Source organism: Habropoda laboriosa, unplaced genomic scaffold, assembly GCF_001263275.1.
Source record: "Habropoda laboriosa isolate 0110345459 unplaced genomic scaffold, ASM126327v1 scaffold68, whole genome shotgun sequence".
Taxonomy (NCBI): domain Eukaryota; kingdom Metazoa; phylum Arthropoda; class Insecta; order Hymenoptera; family Apidae; genus Habropoda; species Habropoda laboriosa.
The window spans coordinates 2,166,209-2,175,185 of NW_017100195.1; positions in this window are offsets into that span (position 1 = coordinate 2,166,209).

Consider the following 8,977-nt stretch of genomic DNA (forward strand, 5'->3'; position numbering starts at 1 on the left):
AGCGTGCAATTTAAGCTAATATAAAAGCAAACTTTAATTACCGTTAATTTAAGTAAACACGTTAAAGATTAAAGTTCTGTGTTCCTCTTGAGAAATTAATTTTACGCCGACGAAAACAGAGATAGTGAAAGAGGAGGGAAAGCGCGGTTTGAAGTCGTTGCATATTTTCCGTGGTTACGATGTGCTCGTTTTCACGCTGCAAAGAAAGCGAAATGGATAACCGCGAAACATCAGGAAGATGAATTATTATTCTCATGGTAAAGACAATTATTCAAAGTTGCTCACTGAATAATCATTCGAAATCCCTATCTTACTGTTCTTCGTTGACATTCTCTGTGACAAGTTCAAAAAATTCTTAAAACACGCTTTTGAGCAAAATTCGCTTGAATAAATAAACGTGAACTCAGTGCCATGAAAAAATTCGTATATTGTTTATATTTTATTATTTAGAATTTACTAATTTGTTACGGGTACATATCTGCTCTCCTTAGCTTAATTATTAATTGGGATAATTTAAAAATATGAATTAGGATATTTTCGAACATCCTGGAAAAATGAGGGTTTTTAATTTCAAACCACCTCTAATACAAATTACACAGGGCAAATAAATTAGACTGTTGCTAGAGCCCTACAAATTGCGTACATTATAACTTTGCTTAAAAGGTGAAAAACACCTGAAGCTCGAAATAATTCGAAATACCTGGAAAAATGAAAAATTATATATTTCTCGAACGTGTATTTTGATCGCATCGGGTAGCTTACATACTTTTAAATACCTCGAAACAGGCGTTCGAATGTATTTTCATTAATATTTTTCGGCTTATTTTATTCAGAAAGAATCATTTCATCACTTAGTATCGTTTAATGGATTAGTTCAACTACTCGCAGATAAGGTAAAGAAGATATCTTTCTTTTTTGATACTTCTGCTTTTCATATCTTTGCCTTTCAATGTTGCTTTCATATTTATATTTCTCTTTGTCCTCGAAATTAACGTTGGCTTTTAACATCAACGAAGATCCGTCCTCGAAGGTACAAAGAATCTTGCACCCTTCTTTCTGTGCACTTTTCCACGCAGCGAATCGCATCTTTTTCGACAGAAAGAATTTTTCCTTCGCAAAATAAACGCGACCAACGAACAAACAGGTAGGAAGAGAGTCGTGTCGCGGTTTTCGTTTCTGTTGAAGTTACAATTTGTGGCTCCATAGATATTCATAAGCTGAAGCATGGCGGACGACATTGGCCGGCAGAACTAACTGTAAATTATCGTCAGTCTCCCAATAACAAATTTCCATGTTGTCCCCAGCACGTGTACATTCTCTGCTGATTGCATTTTTCAAGGAACGTAACATTTGTTTTAGTTATTCCGCGTTCACCGTGTCACGCTGCTATTTTACTCACTTCAAAGGCTCGTTTATTTCTTCTACGACATTATTTATTATCCTGACTCAACGTTACAGGGCTTGCTGTTGCTAAAGCCGGACGCTGTCGAACGTTCGACTTCAATTAAAAATGTTGCAATTTAAAGGGTGCGACACTTTGATCTAATATTTGGATTTTTTGCAAGAAGCAGGAAGAGCACACTTCGAAAGAAGCTTTGATGGATATTAGTGGAAGTTTTGATTTTCTTCGCTGGTTCCTGTGTTTCTAGTGACTAAGCGGATGAGAAAACTAGCAAACACTGCTGAACTATTGCATGAAACACTGAGAAGCTAAAATAATTAACTCCACTTTTGGAAATTCTTTCAATTTTGGAATCAAAACGTAAGCGTAAGAGTATGGTCGAGTGAATGTCGGGACTCCGAGGTCCGAGAGGTCTGCGGAGAAACCCGGTCCCAACGCCTTGACTTCCCCACGCGCTAAGGGCTGGGTCTGGTAAGGACCTTGCTCCGTAGAAACCCCCAACCTGTGCCAGGGTTTCCCGGAGGCAAGAGAGGGGCGTCAAGGCACATATATGTGGGATCAATTCGTCAGGAAAAAAAAGTATACACCGTCGCATAGCCAGCTCGAGCCTCGGCGCTCTACCTTCAACTGCCTTCTCGTCCCGGGGCCCGCTTGCCTCTTCTACGCTTCGCTTTTCACTCGCGCCACGCCGGTACGCGCCACACGCTCTCACGCGTGTCGGACCCGATCGCCGGCGGATCAGTCACCACAAGAGTATGGTCGAGGGAGCGTTGGGACTCGCGCTGGTTTATGACCCGCAGACCGAGAGGTCCCAACGCCTTGACACCCCCACGCGCTAAGGGCTGGGTCAGGTAAGGACCCCCAACCTGTGCCAGGGTTTCCCGGAGGCAAGAGAGGGGCGTCAAGGCTCGTATATAAGGATGCGTTAAATAAGAATGCGAGAGATTGTATTAGACCGAATTAGGAAGCGTGTAGTTGACAAGGACGGACCAGAAAAGAACGTCAAAAGACGTCAACGACAAACGGACGAATAAATATAGTTTTCAAAATTAGTTTAAACAATCCTGACAAATATTATTTAGACCAAAAGCCCTTGCACTAAATAGAAAAATTTAATAAATTTTAGTTCGTGGAATTAGTTATTTCGGATTCTGTGTGGCTCAAATTTTGTCATCGTGCGAATATGTCGCTTTCCGAATTTAAACATTCAAATTAGTTGGATAATTGAAGATTTCAAAGCGAGTGGTAGAATCAACGATAAATTCCAGGACTTTGAGTAATAAAAGCTAATTCCTGCCTGCGAGAAATACAGAAAAAATCAAATAACACACTATCATTCTGAATTGAAAAATAATCTTTTTCGCGATTATGTCGCAGAATGTGTGAAACGAAAAATGGGAATTTAAGCATTCTCAGCGATCAGCAACTATTATATAGCATAAATTATATAGATATTTTATCGTTACATAGATCAATTAAACACGTCCGATATTTCACACTCTGCAATCACTGGACGTCCATCATCAATCTACGTCTTCGTCACTGAACTGAGGATGATAGATGAATGAGAAATAATTCCAAATCCTCAAACGCTATACAATAATCTACTATAAATATCCCACAAGTATAAAAATTCCTCACGGTACTTATACAGGATAACGAACGATATTTGAAAGAAACTAGAAAAGTATTCTGCAATGCAGAATCCGCCGCTGTGTAATTCAATATTTCAAGCAACGTCCAATATTTTACAATCAAACTTTGTGCAACATTTCTTTCTTATTTTCACTTCTAAATTACATTCCAGCAGTTTGTCGGGAAAAGTACAAAACACTCTGTACGAATGAAATTTTCTTGGAATCAAGGCGTAACAACCCTCCACACGTTGCAGTAAATCAGAATCGTCCTCTCATATCGTACTCCGTTCTCACAACACACACACGCACAGTACGAGCGGGAGAAAAGTCTGTCTGGTGTATTTCACAGCGAGTTACTTATTCGCAGGTTCTGGCAATTGTGAATCAATTAATCAGCTAGCAATGACAATCGGGATCGTCGAGACTGGTTGCTGGAAAACCGGTGACGGTTTTACTTAATTGGCTGAATCGTGCGTTTGCCGAGCTAGTGTACAAAGCCCCCCGGACTTAATTCGAGCCAGCCGGTAGATTGCTAATTTAAATTCTCGCTTATTTTCCCTAGAGATGAATCGACCCTTCGAGCTTCGCTCTTTTTAAGAGTCGCCTGCACGCGACGATGGCGTTTTAATTGTGAACGTTTTCACCGCGTGTCGACTGCGAGATCTTCTTTCATTTTTCCCACTCTCGTCGAATGCCGCGTACGAACGTCGTCGGTGGCTCGTTATTTCGACACGGAAAGATCACGTAGGATCTTGAATGAAAGGTGCGATTCAGTCGAGGAATTGACTCGCTCGCGGAACGATTGTTGCTCGGTTTCGATTCAACGGTATACACGCTTGTGTTTGACAGGGATCTCGTGCAAGAAACGAACCCGCGGCGGGACGAGTTGTTTTGGTTAATAAACAGCACGTGTCTCGTGATAAATTATTCAATTCTGGATTTTGCGGTCGGCAGCAGGGATTCGGTGTGTGATAAACGAGAGGGATCGAGGGGAAAAACTTGTCGCGGTTCGCCGACTGAACGACAGATGTGTGTCTATAATAGTTTCGCGGGAAATTAATGTTTTCGGCTAATTGAACGAGGGGAGAATGGAGGTTTAAGTGGGAAATAAATGTTGCACGTTTCGCGACGAATATGTTTCAGGTTCCATTTTATTGTTCTGTTGAAGTTCTTTAGATTGGGTAAATGAACTGTTTCGTGAAAATTGAAACTTTTCCGCGTGTTGCTCGCCGATTTGGAGAAAAGTTAGGTGTCATTCGTTGGACCAGCATTTGGTGCAATATCTCGTAAAATATTAGATACAAAGAAGTGGTTTAAAGTTTCTCAAGACTACATGTCGTCTTCTTTAAACACCTATAACATCGTCAATTTTACGAATTCGGAAAAATCCTTCGACAGTTATACTTCTGCAAATGTCTACTTTCAAAAAATGTAAAAAAAAAATCGATTGTTTTGAAAAGTCTAGACTAGAATACCCCCTTAAATATAGAAATTGATTCGGTTATGTTTGGAAATTGAAATGGTTTAAATGTAGAAGTATTTTTTAAATTCGTACTTCTTTGTCAACTTTTTGTGTAAAATGTTAGTCCATTTTTACGTAGAAAGAATTTTTATTTACAGCATAAATACTGTATATGACATTGTTTAGTTTGTATCGCTAAATCTGAGCAGAGCTTAACCCTTTCGCTACGTTAGATTTTAATGCGCAACGTGGGTAATTGACGGTCAATTTTTAACCACGGCTGCAAAATTCGTTATTTTGGCTGTATCGGTTAAAATTCGGTTTAATCAATTACGATGGAAATGCATAAAGGACAAAATTAAGTATCAAATTAAGATGGAAGTGCGCCACAAAGCTCGAACAGTATATCGCGTGTAGATTTTCCAAACGCCTATAAGCGCCAATAGTTGTGGTTGTATAACACTTGTTAACAAGTTAAATATGAATATATTTATAACAACAGTAACTAAATACACACGTAAAAGGAATAATGATAATTTGATTGTCCCTCTCAAAATATATCTCGCAATAAATTCTCACGTACGTACTCTCCGATATCAATAACAACGCGCTTCTCCTGTTTTTACCCCCAGTTACCATGTATGATCCGCTCGTTCACCAAATCTCGAGACCATACGATATATTCAATTCATTCACGCCATCACTCACATCTTATTATTAAACCAATTCCACAATAGTAACGAAAGGGTTAATACTATTATTATACCGCCTTGAAATTCCTCGAGAGATCATTAAAAACTGGTAGCAAGAAGAATGATCGCCCATGATACACCAACATACGAAAGAACTGAACGAAAGCTTCAAGTGAAATTACCAAGTTTTCCCTAAAAAGTAGAACGTCTTCCATTGTTCGACACTCTTTGTTCCACTTTCTTTGGCTCGCAGTCAAAGCTGAAGAGAGAGAGAGAGAGAGAGAAAGAGAGATCTTTCCACGGGAAGCTTCTTTATTGATAGACAGCGGCGGCAAAAATCTCACATCCGGCAAAAAGCTCTTGCAACGCCTTGATGTCTTGCCGCTGCCGGCTACGAAGCGCGACTCCCTTCCGTGGAAAACGGCGCAAACACGTGAGACATAAACAAATGAAGCCCGAGCAAAAAAATGCCGCACCGTGCGGTGAGAAAGGATTTTCCGGCACGGAACGCGTTTACCTGACATTTAATTTTCCTGGCGACGCGGCCCTCTCTTTTTCCGCTTTTCTGCAGCGCGAACCGTTTTCCCTGAGCGGGTGAAACGCCCATTCAGCGATGAGCTCTTTAAAATCACTCGTCTCACCAGCGATAGGAATCATTGAGTGAGTTTACGTGTGTTGAATATACGAGAACAAGAAACGAGAAAAATGTACTGATAATAGTAGATACATGATCAGGTTGTCGCAGATGAAATGATCGAGATGTGTAGTTTTGGTGAAAATGTAATGTACGGTGACTCTTACTAATATTCGGACACTCTTTAGAACAGTACACACTTTTTTAAAATTCGACTTAACGACTTGAGTTTTCTTGAGAAGTTACAAGGATTAGTATACTAGATGACGCGTCTAAAATTTTTTGAAAAAATTGCAATTTGTGGAAATCGCGAAGGAAATTGTAAAGGTCACATTCAGCAACTTTTTTGTCTGAGCCCGTAATGAAAATTTTAAAAATACGTTTTGTAGATTTATGCCAATTATACGCATGCTGAAAATTTTATCGAAATCGGTTAATGTTACTACGAGCTACGAATCGTTAAAGATTGTGAAAATCGTCCTATTTCACGACGTTCGGCTTATAATTGTAATAAATCTGAAGATTCCTACATCTTTCGATGCCTCTCGCTTGTTTCTCCATCTACCGATTTCGATGAAATTTTCAGCATGTGTACAATCGACATAAATCTACAAAACGTATGTTTTAAATTTTCGTTACAAGCTCAGGTAAAAAAGTTGTAAACAGTGACCTTTACAATTTTCTTCGTGATTCCCACAAATTGCAATATTTCCAAAAAATTTTAGACACGTCATCTAGTATACGAATCCTTCTAACTTCTCAAAAAAACTCAAGTCGTTTGATCCAATTTAAAAAAAATTATACTGTTCTGAAGGGTGTCCGAATATTAGTAAGAGTCACTGTATACTAATCTTCGAACAGCTGACCGTGAAACATTCAGACACAGAGTAATAATTAGACTGCGGAATTTTGTGCAAATCTACATTTTCGAGAATATACTAAAAAGGGTAAAACTTCGGTAGAAAATTGTTTCACCCACCACGTATCATAAAAAGCACTATAATTTGGATTCTTTGCATATTTTTCCATATTACGTGCATTCTGTGCAATGTTGCACCTTCAAATTTCCTATAGATGCAGAAAAATTCGCTGTCTAGTAATAATACTCTTCTAAACATGTCAGAAGCAAATCTTAAGTTGTATTTTTTATTACTATGTAAATCATTACTCTCATCGGCAATTTTTTTTTTTTAAATCAGTGATAAAACGATTTTCAAAAATTATTTTATTTTAAAAAATAGGAGGCCAGATATATATATATATATAATTACGAAGAGCGAGAAAAATACGCAAAGTGTGAATAAAAAATGTTTATTCTAAAACTACACAATGGATACATGGAATATCTTTTTCTGAATTAGATTCTTCCTCTGTAAATGATCTTGTGACAACAGGTAGATTTTATAAACTGTGAAGTAAATGATAAAATTGCGAAAGCAATTTTAATTATTTTCTGATTTCGTTGTAACGAGGAAGTTTGAGACATTAAAATCACAAGAACACTGTCTCATTTGAAATGATAAAAGGTAGAAGGGCGGAGTAAAGAAAATTTAACTTGTAGCCAACTTGTAACAACCTACGGAGAATATTCCGCAGGAAAGTAAGCAGATTGTTTAACTAATCTAGGTTAGTAACTAACTTACATCGGTAAACTTACTGTAATCGATAACTTACTGTGGCAAAGTAGCGTAAGTTTGCTTTTTCTCTTTCGTTTTTCGCTACTTTCATTTACTTAAACTTATTGATCACCTTTTACGAGCCAAAAATTACTGAAATGTGTCTAATTGAACGGCAAATAAAACTAAGAAGAAAAAGTTAGAAACTCACTCTGTGAAACAAAAATCTACTGGGTCAGTATTTATACGTAATGTACATACACTACCGGCCAAAAGTTTGGAATCACCGAGCATTGCAATTTAGACAAAAATTTGCAGAAAAAAGTCAGCGACTTTGAGAATTTTTTATCGATACGAGATAAATTGATAAATGTAGAATTGAGATAAACTTGAAATCTATAAAAAATTAGCAGCAGATTTAATATTGATGAAAAGTGGGAGGTGATTCTAAACTTTTGGCCGGTAGTGTAAGTGGTCTTTACAAACTGTCAGTATTTTCATTGAAATATTAGTAAATATAACAATTTGTCAGTTTTTTAAATAAAATGTCAGTGTGTATAATAAAATAATCCAACCAAAAATTTAATATTCATTGACCAAAAAGCAAATTAATAGCGACGAAGTAACCAAAATTGCACTGTCAAAAATGCGATTTAATACTGACAATTATTTATTTATACCGACGGAAATATTCATTTCCCCTGACTATTTGTTTCAAAAAATACTTACCATTAATTCAAGAAAGAAAAAGCTTACCAAATAAATAGGAGTGCCTTTAAAATTCTCCTCTCGGATACTTTATCTTCCAAGAACAACGTAACAAGTGTAAGGAGCAGCCATTTCACATATTAAACTTACGGAAAAAGAATAGGTCGACATTTTCTCCCCGATGGCTCAATTGGTTAAAACAGTCGTGGAACGAACTGGAAATCCGGATTCGAGTCCCCAATTCAACGGAATCGATCGGTCAATACTTTTTCTCACTTCGCCGAGGGGGAAGAGAAGAGAATTCAGTGACTGGCGATGGTACGAATGCTCCGAGCGAGACAGAGTTTAGAAAGACGACAGACTTTTTCTTCCGCGCCCTTTAGGGATGAAGAGTGTTCGAATGGAGGTGGTAATGGGGAGAGAGAAAGATTGAAAAAGAGAGTAAACGTTCGAGCACGTTTCCTTCCTCATTAATGCGAACGCCACATTTTGCCGAGGGTGACCTTTGAAATTGATTAAGAACTCGCTGGAACGGTGCGCGGTATTATCTTCCAAGTTATTCTCGCCGTTTTTATTTGCAGACGTTCGATATTGACCGATTAATGCACAAAAGGACGAAACTTTTATTCCTTCGAACGACTGCGTATCGGCGTTTCTTGCGAATGAATGCAGGTGAAAGTGAGAGTTCGAAGTAACGAGGTGGCTTTGTTTCGCGGTAGTTACGTGTATCTCGAGAAAATCGAGCAAATGAATAGGAGGAAGCGCGAGGAAACTTTTTGGAAAATAACGTTTTTTGACATTCACAGTTATTTCCCGCAAGGGGGGG